Here is a 20927-nt window from a genome sequence, read left to right on the forward strand (position 1 = left end):
TTAAAAGAACATTCATATTTAAACTTTTTTTATTATTATTTGCTAGCACAGTTAATGTTCAGACTATTTAAAATGTTTAAAGTGACTGACAATAATACATATTCTTAATAACAGGAATTAAACTGTGCACAGCTGTAGCTGCTTAATTAGGCCTTCAAAGCTATTTTTTAATACTGGTCATTATAGTGGTACTTGGAGAGACAATTTTTTCTTAGGTGGTACTTGGTGAAAAAAGTTTGAGAACCATTAACTTAGAAGATCCGGTTAAAAAGATTTGTTCGCGATCGCGATACAGAAATAAAACTCATTATTGGGCACAAATGTGTTAAAGTAATAGTTTTAAGTCTCTGTATTTAATGCTGTCACCGTGCTGCTGTCATGTCCATTTGTTGTTTTTGTCGTTGGAGTAACAGCGAGGATGACTAGAGAAGAACCGGCTCGGTCTGGCCAGTGGCAGCAGAAGTCTTTGAAGTGCGAAAGGGTCAAACATAAACACCTGCAGCGCGGAATATATTTACTTCTAAAAGGCTTACAGTAAAATTATGTATTACATACAGTTACAAATACGAATACTAAAGAGGTTTTTGCTATAATTTTAGTTAGTTTCAGTTAGATTTTGTTGTATATAATACTGTTTCACTTAGTTCTAGTTTTTTGAAAAACTCTCGTTTTTATTTTTATTTTAGTTAACGACAATTATTTTACATTTTAGTTTTCGTTAGTTTTCGTTAACTATAATAACCTTGGGGCATAGGGGGATAAGTGGGAATAGAAGACAGCCAGGAACTTTTTTTTACAGCTCCAATTGTGTAGTTGCAATCAAGGCTCCGAACCGGTATAAGGAACGGAAACGAAAATGGAAATGATTGACATTTTTCAGGAACAGAAACGAAAATCGAAAAAAAATGTAAACTTTAATTGTTCTGAAAAGAAACGTTTCCAGTCAACCGGTTAATAACGTTATTTTATCGTTCTCTTTATTATATTAATTTAGGAGACAAAAAGCAATTATTTAAATCATGTGTACAAATGCGAAGGTGACGCATACAAAGTAAAATTCCTGCAAAGCAGACGTCATAAGCGAGAGTCATTTCTGATGCGACGAGCTTGTCTTAAAGGTTATCGAGAGACTGCTCTTTCATGTACAAAGGTATGTTTTGGTTTAAGTTATTGTTACTAAAACTTGTATTTATACTAAATAAATTAATGATTGTCGATTGTTTTTAGATGTGTCTCCATAAAGAAAATGCTTTTGTTTAATATTTCTCTTATGACAAGAGAATCATCATCTGATAAATTAATCTGTAATATTGAAGGATGAGGGGCAGATCATAAACATGATAGATAAAGTTTTGATTGATATGATATATTATCAAACCACTCAATTCCACTCATTTTCCTTTCGGATAATTACAGTATTTATTAGCTTAGTCCTCATAAACAATCCATTAATAAAATACATTATTTACAAGGCTACTGAAGCATTAACCGAATATCCATAATGATCATAGTCGAATGAGGCAAGCGCTCTTTTTTTTTATTTTCTTTTTTTTATTATGAACTAAATGTCTGGCCGTGATGCGTATTTGGGCCTTTGCCAGTCTATAAAAATATAGCTTGAAAAACGTTATTTTTTAAGAGGAAGTAATAAAGTTTGCACAACCAATGTTTGGTCTTATTAACCTGCCAATAATTAAACGTCATATAGCCTACTTTTTGATTACTTGACCCGCAGATTAACGCACATTCAGCGGACATAAACAAGATCTGTGCTTTTTATGTGTCCCCAATATGCAAAAGTCAAAGACAGTGCACGACTCCATAAGGTAACGTAAACTCATTGCATTTTTTCATTTGATAAAAATCTACGAAAACGGAATAAAATCAAAAGGTGGCTAGTTTGTAATTTTTTTTAATATTAATAAAAAATAAATGCTTAGACTATAAGCTTAACAGCTATACGCTGCCAATAGGCTATTAATAAATATTATTTTACTTTGTACTGGATTATAATGTATATTTTATATTAAAAACTAAATATAGCATGTCTCACTGTCATTTAAAACATGTAATTCATAACACATTAGAACTGTAGACCTGCAGTGTTTAAACTGTATACAGGGGTGTTGGTCAATAGCCTACAGCACATAATTGAACTAATATCTCAGAGGGAGATGAACCGATTGGATTTTTTAATTTATTTATTTATTTATTTTTAAGCCCTGATGCTTACTTTTAGCTCTTAATATAGACCTACAGTATATTTTCTGGTGTTTAGTTTTGCATGAGCAAATAGCAGAATAGCCTAAATGACATATTTTTAAAAGATAATCATTCAGCCTGCAGTGCGTGGGAGAGGTGGATCCGCGGCAAGTCCACTTACTCACGCACTATACTTATTTAATTTATAACAATGTAAGTTTGACTTCGCAGGCCGTTCATCTTTAAACGCAAAAGGCATTTTTAAGTGTTCTAACTTGACTGCTGCTGCATAATGGGATGTTTCTTTGCAAAACTGTAAAAGTTTGCTTTAGCATGTCAAAATGAAGGCACACATTCAAAAGGGTTCTGCGTTTTGTCAATTTTAATAATAATAATAATAATAATGGATTTAATAAATTTAAATAATAATTGCACTGTGCAGTGTACTAAACATTTTTACTAGGCTACATAACTGAAAAACTAATGTGAAGATTACTGGCAGTTGCGTTTTTGCTCAAACTAATTCAACGGCAAAGTTCTTCTGCGTTTTTTTCCCCTTTAGAGCTCAAGACAGTTGTATTTAAAGAATTAGTTAACCAAAACATGTAATGAATTAAGCTGCTCGCTTATGTCATCCACTAGTCCAGTTTTCTCCTGTGTGAGTTGAGTGCGCTGCCAAGTGCGCGTTTTAAAGGCTATTTATTGTATAATATGAACGCGAGAACAGAAACGAAAAATGATCAATTCTCCCCTGAGTGAACCAATTGGATTTTTTTTTTGTTTTTAAGCCCTGATTGCAAGTGCACAAGTTTGTGACGCAGTGTGCGAATGTTCGTTGAAACGATGGTTTTGGGAAACGGCAAATCAATTAACTATGTTTGGAACGATGGTACTTGCTACCTTAGTTGGCTAACGATGGTTTTGGGAAACGCACCCCAGGCTAGGGCTGTGCGATAACACGATATTTGATCGTGGACGATCAAAATTACTCCACGGTCAACTTTTTCAGAAAAATCGTTGTATCGCCATAGGGCAGTGCTATTCAATTGGCAGCCCACGGGCCGAACCCGGCCCCCGAGACAATTTGTTCCGGCCCTCCAAATAGTGTGACCAAGACATCAAAAATAAATTTAGTTAAGTCAAAAAACAGCCGCTCTAGCTGCAGATCAAGGCTGCGCAGAGCATGAGTCGCCTGACATTAAGCAAATGGCGCAAGCGGCTAAAACATTTGGATGTTTGTAGAAAAGCCCTTTTGTACAATGCACTGCTCTTATTATTAGGGATGCAATGATTAGTTGATTCCACTATTAACCCTGCTTTTTTTCATTAATGACTTCTCAATGCCGCATTTCTGTTGCACGGAAAAAAGCTGCTGCAACTAAACAAAGTTATGCCAATACGCATGCACATTGGATTAACCATAGCAGTAAGCAGTTGACATATTGCGTCTTTTCCGCACACAAGTACATTATTTCCAATGGAGACGTGTGCATATACGGAGAATACAGCTTCAGAGCTCAAATCTAACCATTTTTCTGTCTTCCTCAAAATAGCTTTCTATTCACTTGGAAATTGTTAAAACATGTTCAAAATGCATGCAATTGTTGTTTAAAACAAAAAAGCATGATAAGTTTCATTGGTTTAGTCAGTCACAGCTTGCAAGCGGACTGACGCACTTGAGCCCTGCAGGCACATTAGAAATTATCTCACGCTGCAGTGATGAGAGTTGTACTGAGCTTTTAGTGCAATGTAAACAAAAGATATGTTTGACGAATTATTACAAATTATTAAAATGATAATGTATGTATAAACACAGATAATAACAACAGTTTATTTAAATTCTTAGCAAGTATATATAGCTTAAATTAACATTTAATGAATGTTTATTTATATTTTTTTTCATTGCTCTGCCATTTACTTACATTGTAAAATGATAAATTTTTTATTTATTTTTAAGTCCAAAGAGAGAAATGGGCTATTGTTTTTGATTAATATTGTGCTGCATTTGGTTACTGAGCAGCATGAACGTCGCTAGACCTATTTTAGGGGGCTGTATATTTCTACTCAGCCCCCCTAAAACTTTTGCGATTAGCTCATAAACTGTACACTAAATTATCACCTCAGTCCCCTTTAAATTTGATAAGAAGACGGCAGCAGAATTTAGCTCCTCCCCGTCTTTTGTTTTTTTATTTTTTTTTATTTGATCAGTCAACCACAGTCTACAGTCTATCCTAATCAGTAGGATATCTATAAAAAATGCAATCAGAGCCAATGTTATGTAGAAGGTGTTGCTTAAACGGCTATTTAATTTCTAATAAAATTAAAACCAAAATACAATTAATTGAATTTTTTGTTTAAAAAAAATATACGGAAACGAAATAAAATCAAAAAGTGGCTAGTTTGTAATTTGTTTTAATATTAATAGAAAAACATACTTAGCCTATTTAAGCTTAAAGACTATATGCTGCCAATAAGCCATTAATTTTTTTTTTTTTTACTTTGTAGTGGATTATAACGTATGTTTAAAAAATATATATATATATATATAGCATGTCTCTAACATGTAATTCATAACACATCAGAACTTTAGACCTGCAGTGTGTAGGCTAAACTGTATAGCCGTTAAGCTTAAATAGTCTAAGCATGCTTTTTAAATAAAACAAATTACTAATTAGCCACCTTTTGATTTTATTCCGTTCCCGTATATTTTGGTTAAACGAAAAATGCAATTAAGTGTATTTTGGTTTTAATTTTATTAGAAATTAAATAGCCGTTCAGGCAACACCTTCTAGCTAGGCCTACATAACATCGGCTCTGACTGCATTTTTTAGATATTGATACTTTTTGGCTGAAATTACCTGTTAATTTCAGAGCTGTATTTTGATATTTTGCAAGGGCTTCAGCTGGTACCGACCTCAGTTTCGCGACTAGACGTTTATGTGGAGTCTACGTATCGATGTCTAGATGACAGCGAGAGCGAGATGAGACCTCAGATTCAACGTGTGGCTGCTTTTTTACACACTTTCTGCAAATTTTGACTATATCTATATTGGTTTTTCATTCGATTGAAAGCCGAAATATTGCCAGACAGACGAAGTAACTTTCGGTTTTGGAAGAGAGCTGCTTCAGTAATGAAAGACAGTTGGTGGAAACACACACAAACTCACGCAGGATACACTTATAGGCCTATTCATTATTGATTTATTTAACATTAAACGCACAGTAATTAAGTGTAAAAATGAAAGGCATTACTTCAGAAAAAGTGCTCACTGTGGTTTCCAATGTCAGTGGTGCGGCATTGCTAAATTACTTTTGTTTTAATCAGAGAATAAGATTATATAGCCTATTTTAGTTATTTAGCGTAATATATAGTTATTTAATTGAATTAGTGTAATATATAAATATATAAACTATTTAGTGCTTTTTGCATTTAGGCATAGGCTGAGTAACTTAATTTTACTTAATTTTAAAACTTAATTTTACTTGTAAATACAAAAGGTTTTCCGGTTTTATTTTATTTTTTTGATGGCACTTTATTGCATGTTGAATGTTACAATTACAAAGATTTTTACTAAACAAGTGCACTACCACAAGGTATTTTTTGTTGCTTTAAAAAAAATAAAAAGTATCATTCTCATATTCTTGCCTTATTTATCATTATATAAATATAAAATTGTATACAATTTTATACAACCTTAAAAAAAAGGCTCACCAAGGCAAAAAGTTAGTCTAGAGCTGTTTTGGATAGATTAATTTATAGATTTTGTGTGCCTTTTATCAACATTGCCATTACTTTTACATGTGATTAAACTCGGGATGATAAAGATTACTCAATGATCGATTTATTGTCGGTAACACTTTAAAACCCATAGACCTTATCAATGACCGAGGTTGGACATTCAAGTTATGCTTTGTGCAGTGAGACGTGTCTCTGATTTCACACATTACATAATCAAGTGTGTGTAGGCTAGTTTACGTTACCTTATGGAGTCGTGTACTCTCTTAACTTTGCATATTGGGGATACATAAAACCCTGTTATGCACAGATCTTGTTTAGGTCAGCTGGTGCTGCCTTTAATCCGCTGGTTAAGTAATCAAAAAGTAGGGCAGTCTAAAGTCTACTTATGGGTAGCACGTTAAGACCAAACATTAGTTACAGGGCACCTATGGTAAAAAATCTACTTTTCAAGCTGTTTGGACAGATCTGTGTGTTGGTATAGTGTATAGACCGTCATACTGGGGTGATATGAACACACCCAGTCCTTTTTTGAGGTTAGCCTTAACTAAGCTAAGCGCGCTCTGTCTGTCTGCCTGCCTGTGTGTGTGGGTGTGTGTGTGTGTGTGTGTGTGTGTCATCTGCGGTGTGTTTGTGTGCGCGGGCGCGCGTTTACTTTGTAACGATATTGTGTGTGACTCATCAATGCAACTTCACAATACTGATTAGTAAAGGTTAGTTCTTACTGTAGTACCTCACAAACGCTACGTGAGACCTTCTTCCTTTTAGTCTGTCTGTTGTCTGACGCAGCTGACGGAGGAGGCATGTAGAAATAGAGGGCGGGAAAGACTCGTCTTAAAGGCGCAGTACGACAAAACCACCCCCTGCTGGAAATCAGTATAAAACAGCATCTTGTAAAAGGTATAATGAAAAATCTGATGGGTATTTTGATCTGAAACTTTATATACACATTCTAGAGACGCAAAAGACTTATATTAAATCTGAAAAAAGGGGTAACCTAGGTGCTCTTTAAGCAAACTTTAAACCGTGCAAGAGGTAAATATTTTGCTTTTGACCTAGATATCCAGTCAGCACCACTTGTCCCAGCAATATGGATATATTATTAGCTAAATATTATTAGTAGTAGTATTATACATTAGTGAACATAATGCACTTTTTGTAACAAGTAGATTTTTTTCTTTCTCTGCATGCAAACGAAAAAGAAATGAACAGACAAAATGAACAGACGATAAATAATATGCGGCTCACTTTGTGTGCGGATTTGTCCATTTATTCAATTTATAACTGCCGGTAACACTTTAGAATAACTATCCGTTATAACTAGTTAATAGTTCATTAATAAACTTAAAGTAATGAGTTATAACTGACTCATTAAACAATAGTTAATAGTTTGTTAATTATTTTTAACTATCCATTATAACTAGCTAATAGGCCAATAATAAACTGTTGGTAGGGCTGCTCGATTTTGGGAAAAATCATAATCACAATTATTTTGGTCATAATTGTAATCACGATTATTCCAAACGATTATTAGTTTAAGTCAAAATTATTAGCACTCCTGAGAATTTTTTTAAATAAATATTTCCCAAATTATGTTTAACAGAGCAACGAATTTTAACAGTATTTCCTCTAATATTTTTCTTCTGAAGAAAGGCTTATTTGTTTTGTTTTGGCTAGAATAAAGGCAAATTTAAATATATTGAAACCCCTTTTAAGGTCAATATTATTAGCCCCTTTAGGCAATATATATTTTTGATTGTCTGCAGAAGAAACTGTTATATAATGACTTACCTAATTACCCTAATTAAGCTTTTGAATCACATTTTAAATTTGAATGTTTGTATTTAAAAAAATATTTACAAAAATATTATGAGCTGTCATCATAGCAAAGATAAAATTAATCGGTTATTAGAAATGAATGATTAAAACTATTATGTTCAGAAATCTTCATTCCATTAAACAGAAATTAGGGGGAAAAGGTTGCTAATATTCAGGAGGGCTAATAATTCTGACTTCAACTGCATATATTATTTTCCTCCCTGCAAAGGAAAGAAAAATAAATACAATTGAATAAAAATATTAAACAAACTGTGCTTTTAGCATCTTCGCCCTAAGAAAAACACATTAGCTACAAAAGTCTTCAGTCAAGAGCAAAGAGGGATTTTCTCGTTGTTTTATTAATCATGATAAAACAGGCGGCAGCTATTGTGCTCTGTCACTTTAATGGTTTCGCTTTCACGTGTCTTTTGATTCTAAATTCGTTTGTTTATTACAAAATGAGGGTTAATATGAATAATCACGAACCACCACGTTTTGACACCTATTTGAACATTAAAGCGCTCACGTTAATGACTTTAGATGTGTGTGCTCTCTGCTCGTCACAATGTGGGAATGAAACCAAGTGCAGACCGCATGCTTCTAACTGTCTGCACGCCGCACACACAATCATGCGGTCTTTCACGCTTTTAAGAGCAACAAGTGAGGACAACTGGACAGGGGGCGGTAAATAATGGAATAATCATTTATCTCGATTAATGGTTTTTCATAATCGTTAGAAGCCGTAATCGAAATCGAAATCAGATTTTCGATTAATTGCACAGCCCTAACTGTTAGTTAATTAGTTCAGAATAACTTGTTAAATAAAAGTTAATAGGTTGTTAATTATTTATAACTGTGTCTTATAGATAGCCAATAGATAACTTACAAGCTGTTAATTAACAAGTTGTGAATGACTTGTTAACTGCATTTTTAGGGTTTGTAATTATACATAATGAATTAGTAACAGATCATAAACAAGCTGTCATAAACAAGACTTGTTAAGTATCAGTTAACAGTTTATATATGTTATTGGGATGTTATTCTAAAGTTGCAACTATTCTTCATTTATTAACTTAGTAAATGAGGAATAGGTGCAACTTTAGAATAACGTCCCAGTAACATACTTAAGCTAATAACTAACACTTAACTAATATATTAACTCACACTTTACAGATCAATAGTTCATAGTTTCTTTACCATCTAACAACACCAGTTAAACTTTAGTTGAACTTTAATAAAATAATTTTTATTTATTTTATTTTCACGTTTAGCACAATAAGTGCCCAAACCTCATGGATTTGAATTCTTGTGAACTGCTGTTCTGCCATGTGATGGCTCAGTATCTGTGTTTCTTTACATTAAACACAATGTTAAACATTTCATCTGTGAAGTTTCTTTGGTAAAATACAGCACACAGAAAAGCTTATATCAAATTTTATATCACATAAAATTTCTGTAGCTTGAACTTGTTCATTTGCTGTTCTACAAAGTTTCACTGGTGTTAATAGATGGTTAACAAACTATGAACAATTGATCTGTAAAGTGTGTGTTAATATATTAGTTAAGTGTTAGTTATAAGCTTAAGTATGTTATTGGGATGTTATTCTAAATTTGCAACTATTCCTCGTTTACTAACAGTTAATAAATGAAGAATAGTTGCAACTAGAATAAAATACCAATAACATAAACAAAGTCTTTAGTAAGTAATTCACTAACAGCTTGTTCATGATCTATTACTAATTTATTATAGTTATAAATCATCAAAATACAGTAACAAGTTGTTTAGAACTGGTTAACTAACAGCTTGTAAGTTATCCATTGGCTATCTATAAGGCACAGTTATACATAATTAACAAACTATTAACTTTTATTTAACAAGTCATTTAGAACTCATTATCTAACAGTTTATTAATGAACTATTAACTAATTATAACGGATAGTTATTCTAAAGTGTTACCAGGAATGAATAATATAGTCAACTGATAAAGTAAGTTATATAACAAACAGGTGATGTGCTCCAGAGGCTCGACAGAAAACTGGACTAGTGGATGGCATGACGATCCAGCCGCCTAATTCATTACATTTTGGTTAACTAATTCTTACACAACTCTCTTGAGGCCAAATAGGAAAAATGCAAAAGAAATTGGCCGTTAAATTTATTTTAGCAGGTACGCAAACGCCAGTCATTTTCATATTAGTTTTTCAGTTAGGATAAATATTAGAGTAGCCTAATAAACAGGGTCTCTTCAGATATCATAATGTCAAATTTAAGACCTTTTAAGACCTTTTTAAGACCATTAAGTATTAAATTTAAGACTTATATCGCAATATCAAAAACACGCGAGAGAAAATGTAAAAGCACAAAATTAGGGGTAAAATAAAGTTATTTCAATTAAACAGTAGTAAAGTCAGGTTAAATGCACCATTGAACTACAGAAAAAACAAACATTTTAATGCAGATTTATACTTTCACCAGGCACCGCATCGCACAACTCATGAAATGGATTAAGGCTTTTGTACTTGACATGTTCACCATTGAGATCTATTTTTTTTTAATACAGGGGGCGGTCCAAAAAACAAAGTAAAATCAGACGAATAAAAAGATAATCATTATCATTGAAGATGTTTTTGGGGGCCTCTTTTTTGTTTTAACAAACTTATCTCTCAGAGTTTTTTCCAAAGTTTTACAAAAACTTTCCTCCTTTCCCATGGCTGTTGCAATTTCTAGCCAATAATTAGTGGTCATTCTGGCAAGCAGAAATGTAACTGTGATAGAAAATAGGTATAAACTTGATTAGGTTTTATAGCCTACTGTACTATTCACTCTTCAAATAAATTCCACTATCAATCCCATTTTATCACTAAAATAAAGTGAACTAGTCTCTGCTGTACAGTGTTTTGTGAAGTAAAGTAAAGTACTTCAATTACTCTGTTGTGGTAATACTATAGTTGCTATGGTAACACAACAAGTGTATTAAAAACAAACTACCCAGTGCTTTAGTTTTTTTTTACAATATAGGGTATATTTTTCTACAATTCACCACACTTTACTGTAGTAAAACTACACTGTATTTCATTTTATCAGTTCACTATACTTAATACTACAGTATGCTGAAGCATCTCTGGAAAGCACGAAATGAGACGGAGCGAGAGCAGATCATTCGCACGTGAGCAGCCAGTGTTTTGAGAGCTCGCAAGCAGTTTTGTCCATAAACAAAGGAAACCGGCGCATAAGCAGAGATTCGCTCTCTCGTATTACATCGCTCCCGACTTATAAAACTGCACTTGCGACATTTGTCAGTGAAATAACGGCATACTCTGCCAGCCGAAATCATGTCGCGCACATTCAAAGCGAACTTCCGCAAACACAGCGATGACGTCACATTCGCCGCGCGCACTGAGTTTAATATCAGAAAGCTGATTGGCTATTGCAAGTTGACTTTTTTGTAGTTGTAATTAAGCAAATTACAATTGGACTAGTGAAATAAAGAACTACAACACCCCAAAAACCTAGCAACAACAACAAAAAGAATTTAAATGAGCATTAGATGTAGCGTTACATGGACATCGAAAAATAAGACCTGTGCAAAAATATTTAAGACTTAGAACAGCTAATTTAAGACCTTTTAAAGCCATAAATTTTGATTTTTTAATTTAAGCCTTTATAATACTTTTTAAGACCCCGCGGGGACCCTGATAAAAAGTCTTACAGTAGTCTACACTATAATTAATATTATAACTTATTATATCTATTATTATCATCAATATAATTAAAACTAAGCTATAAAATTATGTCGCAGAACCCTTAAACATATTTGCTTTCATTTTGACATTGCTAATGCGCACTTTTACAGTTGTGTAAAGAAAGTAGCATTCACCCATGCAGCAGCAGCATTTTCAAGTTAGCACACTTAAAAAAAGACTTGATTTTAAAGATGATCAGCCTGCGGAGTCAAGTTTATAGTGTTATAAATGAATAGTGCGTGAGTAAGTGGATCAACCTTTCACATGCGCTGCATGTACACTGTTAAAAATTGTCCCGTTAAAAAACGGTAAAATACTGGCAGCTGCAGTTGCCAGCAATGTACTGTTATTTTATAGTATGTTGCTGTAAAATTACATGGACTACATTGAAATTCACAACACTCAAGTGAACTCATTTTGTTTACTGAAAGCAACTGCCTCAAATTTGCCAAAAGCTGTATGAGTTTATGAAGTAATGTGCTATAGAAGCATGCTTATAATGATAACTTTTTTTAGTTAATTAGAAAAGTTCTGTTTGACTCAAATGTCTTAAATTTCACATCAGCACACATACATGTAAAGTTGGAATTAACACAGAGAGATTCTGACTGCATCAGCAACTGAGCAGCCACTGTCTTTAAATAAAGAAACATACAGAATAACATCAGCAGTTCATTGTTCATCTTTAACTCATACACTGGCTCTACTCTCCTCCACAACGGTGACACACAGAAGAAATTTGCTTCAGGTTTTACAGTAAAATACTGTTTTTTTTTCCTTGATTTAACGGTAAACTACTGGCAGCTGTGGTTGCCAGCAATCTACTGTTTTTTTACAGTCTACTTCCGTAGTTTAAATTAACAGTATATTCCTGTTAAAATACATTTTTACACTGTGTTTTTAACTCTCATACATTTAACCCTTTAAACCACAGAGCAAATACTCCAGATTTAATTGAAGTGTCCACACTACTGAGTGTTCAAGAAACATGTAGCAAAGCTGAAGTAAATTAATTAATTAAATGACTAATTAAATGATGATTGAGGATTAACAATGAACAAATGAAGAAATACTGAAGGGAAAAAACAAGAACAGAACATACAAAACTACAACTTTAGTCACAGCTTTATAATGAAATAACCTGAAGGTCAACAAATGATTAAATCATTTAAGTGATCAGCGGATAATTAAACAACTCTACAAACATAATCACCAGCTACACTTATTACTTAATACATTTATTTTTGTATAACATCTACTAAAGTTCTTCTTGAGAAAAAAAGTTAAAGTTTTACGTCACCATCATGGAGAAAAGAGTTTGCTTTAGTTGGGCTCTCAGCCCTGATATTTTTATCATTAATATATATTGGCTGCTGCAATTGTTAAGAACTTTGTTTAAAAAAAAAAAAAAAAGCTCTTTTGATGTGGCAAGCCAGCTAAAAACCTAAATAAGATCTGGTGATGTTCATGTTGCTATTAAACGGTAGAATCTGTTCTAATTAGGTATAATATAATTTACTGCTCCTATTCAATGTTTAATCTATTGTTTCACATTTTAGGTCTATATGTGGCAATGATTTCTGGAAGTTTTAAGAATATCTTGGACTAAAACACTTTGCTCTATGGCGTAATCAGCACTCAAACAGACGTCAGTAATCGGCGTATGAACCTCAATAATGGTGACAACTAACAAAATTAACAGTTTAACTTACAAACAGGCAACTGCAAGTCTAAACATAAACAAAAGCAGAATCAAACATAAATAAAGAAAACCGTGAGACTATTATACAACATTTATTCTTGCCGCAATGCATGCTGGGATATTTGTACTGTGCCTCACCCAGCATGCATTGCAGCATGAAACATTTGAACTGTTACCATTGTTGAGATACAAGGTCTGATTCATGAGGTCTGAGTGTGTCTTTGTCATAACTGAACTGTTTTTGTATGTTATTTCTCAACTGTTAAGTATTTACGTAGGGATTTTATCTGTTTCCACTTCTCATTAATTAAATAAATATCTGCATAAAATCTATTGTATGAGGCCCTTCATCCAGGTTTGTACTAAACATTTATCAGAACTAATTTCAGACAAATAGATTAATCTATCTATTGCCTTTTCCACTTTACTGCTATAATAAAAGTGTTTTTGTTAACTCTGTATTACAGCAGTTGGAGAGTCTGAATTTATGAGTTCATGGGTGAAGAGCACAACTAAACCAGCCCCTCACTCCATTATGGTGACTTACGGCTAAATTTCTGTTGGATCTCAATGAGAATTGTATGGAAGTCAAATCAGTCAGTAATAAGTGTGTCTGCTGTTGTTTGTGGAGTTGTTTAATGATCCTCTGCTGAGACTGAAAGTGTTTTATTTTACTTGATTTTATTTAATGTTGTAACTCAAGTGTTGTTTGTGTTTCTTGTTTCTCTTTCCTTCAGTAATTGTGATTATTAACAGCAGGTGTTCATCAGTGTCTGAATTCACTCATTAGTGTTCATTAACTCTGTCAGATGAACTATATTGATAAACTAGTTGATGGAATAGTGAACAAGGGCACAACGTGTGATTTTAAACACAGACTTCAAAATGTCGAATCTGAACTCTGTTAGCTCACAGTTTTCTGCTGTTGGTTACTTTCTCGAAAACAAAAATGTTACACAGAAAGCACTGTTTTTAACCGAATATTACTTTTTTAGTGGAAAAAACATTATTTTACCGTAGAATCTGACCGTTTTTTAGCAGCAATTTTTTACAGTGTAGGCTGCATGAGAATCTAGGTTAGACAGTTTTTTGCTACACCAATGCCTTAAAATGTGACTAAGTAACATATTTAGCTACCATTATTTAAATGACATTAAATTGTAACATTTAACTTTTTCCTAACGCTGATAGTGGTGTGGTAATGAAGCGTGATGACTCGGTTATGATTTTTTTACTGATTATATAGTGAGTGGGTTAGCTTGCATGTGGGGGCATAGTTTGACGTCTTTACCTAAAACTTTAAATATTAATGTTATTGATATTAAAACGTAAAGAAATAAGGAGAATAAAATATAATTTAAACCATGGCACAGAAGCCATGATCCGTGTTAATAAACTGTATTGTTGCTAACCTTTATTAATAAAGTCAGTAATAGCGACACTGTGCCTATAGCCTATTATTATAACTATAAACAGTATATCAATAGTCAGTAACTTAGGCAGTAATGCAATGTCAAAAATAAGTGAATAAATAGTCTAAGGGTGCTTTCACACCTACACTTTTGTTTCAGATCCTGTCTCATTTGCCCAGTTAGCACGGTTCGTTTGGCATATGTGAAATCACCAATAGCTCTCGTATCCGCGCCAAATCAATCGCTCCGAGATCGCTTGAATGAGGTGGTCTTGGCTCGATTGAAACGAACTCTGGAGCAGATTGATTGCAGTGAGAAAGCGATACGACCCGAGCGCGGTTATATCACTGTGTTTTATGTATATGTAATAGATATACGACTATATGAAGAGAATTATGAGTAGGGCAGGAAGTTTCGCGAGTCTCCGGATCCCGCAAACGAATAATAATCTCACGGTAATCTCGCGTCTCCCTCTCGGTCCTCAAATAGGCTACGTCGCGCACCCTTCTCACCCCTCCCCACCGCATCTCTCCTCACTCTTCAGACACGACGCGTGCACCTTGTCAAACATCACCAAACCACCACCTCTTCTGACAGCTGAGCGGGATTCTGCAAAATAAACCCTGACACTCTGACCAATGTGAGGAGTTTACGCGCATGTGACTTGTTTTAGCTCTTTCGGTCCGATTAGAAACTTTGCAGCGTGAAAGCGAACTGCTCCAAGAGCAAAGAGCAACAATGTAACATTTGTAATCTCTGTTTCAGAACAACTGAATCGATTCATAGGTGTGAAAGCAGCCTAAATGAAAAGAAATAGAGGGACCAAAATCAGTCACCAGGTCGAGTGCAATGGGATTAAAATGCCCCCTCAGCTATGACATCCTGGCGCCGCGCCTGCTATAGTGATACATTATTGTTTGTTGCGACAAGAAACAAAAGCGGACACTGAGGATGAAAACCTGGGTGGGGAGGCGGCGATAACATGGATTATCTGTTCTTCAATGAGAAAAGATTGCAAACACGTCAATGTGACAAAAACATGAGAGACGGCGATAACATAGATTATCTGTTCTTCAACAAGAAAAGATCGCAGACACGACACTGTGACGACATTTCTCATACGAACACAGTTCGTTCTGATGATCATTAATATTAACAACTAGTTTTAGTGACATATTAATAATTCCTCTTGCTTTAGACTTTAGGATTTAGAGCTTGTTCTTGTCGGCACAATATAGGTTTATTGCATATATGAATCAGATTATAAAGAATAATTAAGAGCATGTTTTTCCTTTATTGCATCCAATAATATAAATAGTAACTAATGAGAAGAATAAGAACAAAATATAAGCCTAGTAACAAGTCAGATGTTTAAAAAAAACAGCATAAGTTACTAACTGTCCACCTTTTGTTTTCAATTCATATTTTAAATTCTTTGCAAGAAAAACTAATACGTTGACATGTCCGTTTTAAGCGAAGCCCTAATTGGGGTTACAATGTTTCCAGCAGCACTGAATACACGTTCAGACGGTGTGCTTGTAGGGCAAATGCTAAGATCCTTTTTCACAAACGTGGCCTAGAGAGGGTATCTTGCTTTATTGATCAGTAGCTTTCTATAGATAACTATCAAATATGTTGCTTTATTTCTCATAAATGTCTTCCATTTATCACTTTCTCTTTTGTATCTGACCATTTTTGAAAAGGCCTTTTAAGACTAATTAAGGCCTTATTGCTATACTATGAGATTTAAGACTTTTTAAGACTTAAAGATTTGCAGATGCCCTGTATTAATATTACAAATAACTTTTAGAAAGAAACATATTAATGCAAACAATGTGAAAGTTTGTTATATCTTACCACTTTCCAAAAATGAGTGAAATGTGATCTTCCGTTCTCTGAACTTCGCTTGACAACGCTGTTGGTTTGCATCCTAAAGAGACAAGAAAGACCATGTTAAACATAAGGGGATTACACAGCCAAAACAATAAAAGATTGTTCATTAGTATTCCACAAAACATGACTTAATATTTGTTTAACTGTGCTATTTTTTATTCAATTAAATACGAAAATTATATCCTATTCCTATTAGATGCAGTCATTAAAAACAGATTTATTTTTGTCAAAGTGATGGATGCAATTTCAAAAATAAGAATTAAAATGCAATAATCTGAAACAAAAATACTTAACTTACATGATTGAACTAAAGTTACATATTGAATGTTTATGTTGCTGCTCGTTTTATTTGCATTTGATAGGCACCTAGCTATCATTTCCATTATTATCACTATCAATTAACGCACATTTAATTTAAACATTGGCAGATTTTGATTCAGGATTACTCTTAGTTGTAACAAAATGTCCGTCATCTATTAAATTGTATTGATTCAATTAACGTTACATGTGGCACAGTAGAACTAGTTTCATGTTAGTGGACCATCATTTGATAGGCACCTAACTATTTTTACGGGTCTCAGTTAACGTTTATAATCTATATAATAGCAGATTTTGATTCAATGTTATTTTAAGTTCTGATACATAATGTAAAGATGGCTTTCATCGATTCATTTACGGCTAACAATTACCGTTAACGTAACTCTTGAGTCAATTGCACCTGGCCCACATCATGAGCAGCTCATCAGCTAACTTATGTGAACATTAATGGACAAACATTGGATAGGCACCTAACTACAACCAACTACTGTTAGCAGTTAACGTTCGTAATATAAGAAAATATATTTTATCTTTCTAATTAGGTCGCAAGTTCCCTGCATTCATCTGATTGTTCGATGAGAAGACGCCCCTCGACGTTCTCTCTTGGTTGAAAAGTATATTCAAAACGGAATATACATACAATTTAAGTGAATATTAAGAAATTGTAAACTTGCTTACTTTACATCCAGCAGAAGTGAATCTTTCCTTCGAAAGCATCAGCAGCGATCGTTGAAAGTGACGAACTAATGGCGGAGAGGTCTAGAAACCCGGAATGCGGAACAGTTAAAGGAGTCAGAAACGACTTTTCAAAAAATGCATCTCCAAGCACCAATCACAGCGCACGCACGCACGCAGCACGACCAATTAGGGCGGGGCGACCTGGAATCGGGACGAGAACAGGACGAGAGAAACACACACACACACACACACACGGCAAAATAACCCACCATCCCTGTATGTTTGTGGATGCATTATGGTCAGATGTTTATGACTGGCTTTACCCAAAGATACCAAACCTCAGGACCTTTAATGTGAATGACATCATTTTGGACTTGGAGTCAGAAACGTCTTTTCAAAAGATGCGGTCTCCAAGCACCAACCACAGCGCACGCACGCAGCACGTCCAATTAGGGCGGGGCGACATGGAGATGGGACGAGAACAGACGAGAGAGAAAGAAACACACACACTTTTTGTTCATTTTTGTTATTTTATTTATTTATATATGTTGTATCATTAACGAGAATGGAAAGATTGTGAATGTATGCAATTTGATTGTTATCTCAGTCTTTTGTGTAATTTTTAAAAGTATTAATGCCTTTCTGTTAATGTTCAAGCATTGTTAATAAAAAAACACACATATCAGACATCCTCAAGTGAACTACACTACATTTAATAAACACACACACACACACACACACACACACACACACACACTTAAAGAATGATAAGGTTAAATAATAAACGAATCAGGGCTTTACAATAACTTTTTTAATCACTGGCCACTGTGGCTAGTAGTTTTCCAATGTTACTAGCCACTCTGCATTTTCACTAGCCACAATTTTGTTGTTGGGAAAAATATATTTTATATGCATAAATATGACATTGACGTGCTAAAAGTACTTGATTTAAATTTGGTGTTATGTCCACATGCGTCCTCATTCATTTCACTTTTTGTGTGTCGAGTATGAGTTTGCTTAATGAGCATGAGCAAATGAGTCTTGGTTTCATAGTGTTAAATTGCAGTTAGTTTTTATTTCCCATGATTTTTAGAGCTCAAAATTGACGATGTACCAAGTTTATCTTTATAACCACACAAAACAATAATTATTTCTTAGACACAAATTTATAATGTGTCAAGACACGCAAAATATAGCTGTATACTATACTTTTTATTTAACAAAACATACACACACTCTCTTCACCAGCGCATGCAGCGTTTCTTTATAGGCATCTTTTCCATGCATTCTACATCTCAGATAATGAACTCGCAAAACATATGTGGATGATTCATATTACTTACACATGCATATTTCGAATATATGTGAAAGACGTCATGTAACGCGATGAGTTAAAAAGAATACAGGAGAGCTCGCCTAACTCATGTAGCAGCAGAAATATTAATCAAGGCTCACACAGGTCGCACCCCACATCCTGTGCTTTATACTTCTGTCAACAGTGTCACTGTATATTACAGAAAATATCTTATTCCGAGCATCAGAGAAAAATAAAAATAAACATCGGTGCCACGCACATGCGTTTCTCGTGTTACATGCGTCTACAGACGGTTCACACACACATACACATACACATACACACACACAATAGCGATCTCTTTTAAAGGAACCTCACCCCATTTTCACTCGTTACAGACACTTGTCAGATTTTATTTTAGAGAGCGGGCTGACTGAGTGTTTATACAGCATAAAAGCGAAGTGGACAATAGAGTCTGGATGCAGACATGATGAAGTCTCAGACCGATGTAAAGTTGGGCCACGCATGCGTATTTATATCGATGCAATCTCAGCCTTTCACGCGCATTTGAACATGTGTATTCTCATGCATGCGCACATTGCGGCGGGTTAAAGAGGGAATTACGCCAAAATACGGTTTACAACTAAAAGTACGACTGACAAAGCAATTTCTATATCTAAACACATAACTATGTCACGAGGTAGCCTGTCAACTCCTATTATAAAAAGATTCAGGTCGGGCCAGGATTTTATTTAAAATAATAGCTGATAGGCATTTCTAATATTGTCTTTATAACTTCATTACTTCACATGCCAAAAATGTGTTTATTTTGGCAAAATGCATGACATGTTAATGCACTATTAAATAAAACATTTCTACACATTCCTCCCACATAAAAAAGACACATTATAGTGCTTTACTGTTTCAGTAGTACAGTACTATTACCATTTATTTTACAGCATTTAAAACCTTTATGAAAATGCATGCTACAGATAGAAAATATTTTAGTTGACTTAGTTTATTAATTACACTGCAATTGAAAAAACACCCATTTTAAACAGACATAAAAAAAATTATGACTTTTTAAATTATTACCAAGGACCTGTTTGTTTTCCTTTATTGCAGAAAGAAAAACACAAAAATTGTATTTAAAACTTTCAAATAAAGAATTATATTTATAATGATTTCTTATCACAGTGCAGCGGTTAGCATGTTCGCCTCAAAGCAAGGTCACTGGTTCAAGCCTTAGCTGGGTCAGTTGGCATTTCTGTGTGGAGTTTGCATGTTCTCCCCGTGTTTGCGTGGGCTTCCTCCGGGTGCTCCAGTTTCCTCCACAAGTTCAAAGACATGCAGCACAGGTGAAATGGGTTAACTAAATTGTCCATAGTGTATGAGTGTGTGTGTGAATGAGTGTGTATGGATGTTTTCCAGAAATGGGTTGCAGCTGAAAGGGCATCCGCTGTGTAAAAACATATGCTGAATAAGTTTGCGGTTCATTCCACTGTGGCAACCCCGGATTAATACAGTGACCAAGCCAAAAAGAAAAAGAATGATTTATAAGGATTTATAATGCTTCTGTCACAATAAATGCTAATTTGTTTCCATAACACAGCAGCAATTGGTGTATATGTGGATGTCTGATGAATGTACATGTGGATGTCTGATGAGTGTAGATGTGGATGTCTGATGAGTATAGATGTGGATGTCTGATGAGTATAGATGTGGAGGTGTGATAAGTGTAGAAGTGGATGTCTGAGGAGTGTAGATATGGATGTCTGAGGAGTGTAGATGTGGAGGTCTGTGATGTGTACTCTCACTAACGCTTAGCACTACTACTTGATTCAGAAAAATTTCCAATTCAAGCAGCATATTCCTACGTGCTTGCCTCTCTCCAATTTTAATTCTGCATCTTTCTTCAATGAAACTCCTTACTGTATTAATGTTAATACGTTCGTCAATGGCCTTTATCCAGTCAACCATCAGCCAATCTCTTTCTACTTCAGCCAAAATCCACTCAACTGTCAGGTTCTTTAATGTATTTTTTGTTTTTCTGTTAATTCTCACTTCTTTCCTAATATATCTATATATTGAGATTCTCCCCAAAAGTGTGTTTCAGAACCCGCAGTTTCA

At 34.3% G+C, this 20927-nt stretch overlaps 2 long non-coding RNA genes across 12 annotated transcripts in view; one reads left to right on the forward strand and one right to left on the reverse strand.

The window, feature by feature from the left end:
- LOC147846036 (uncharacterized) overlaps positions 1-17599 on the reverse strand; it is a 249001-nt gene extending 231402 nt beyond the window's left edge. For 5 of the 10 annotated variants that reach the window (XR_015481222.1, XR_015481226.1, XR_015481225.1 and 2 more), the window contains exons 1-3: positions 17504-17599; positions 16472-16544; positions 6672-6804 (exon numbers count right to left, since the gene is read on the reverse strand). This is a non-coding gene — a long non-coding RNA (uncharacterized LOC147846036). The remainder of the gene's footprint in view (positions 1-6671; positions 6805-16471; positions 16545-17503) is intronic. The other 5 variants (XR_015481218.1, XR_015481220.1, XR_015481219.1 and 2 more) reach the window with 1 other exon arrangement.
- LOC147846039 (uncharacterized) overlaps positions 1-20927 on the forward strand; it is a 531070-nt gene that overhangs the window by 15447 nt on the left and 494696 nt on the right. The window lies entirely within an intron of this gene.

Source organism: Danio rerio, chromosome 3 (genome assembly GCF_052040795.2).
Source record: "Danio rerio strain M-AB ecotype USA chromosome 3, GRCz13ab, whole genome shotgun sequence".
NCBI lineage: Eukaryota > Metazoa > Chordata > Actinopteri > Cypriniformes > Danionidae > Danio > Danio rerio.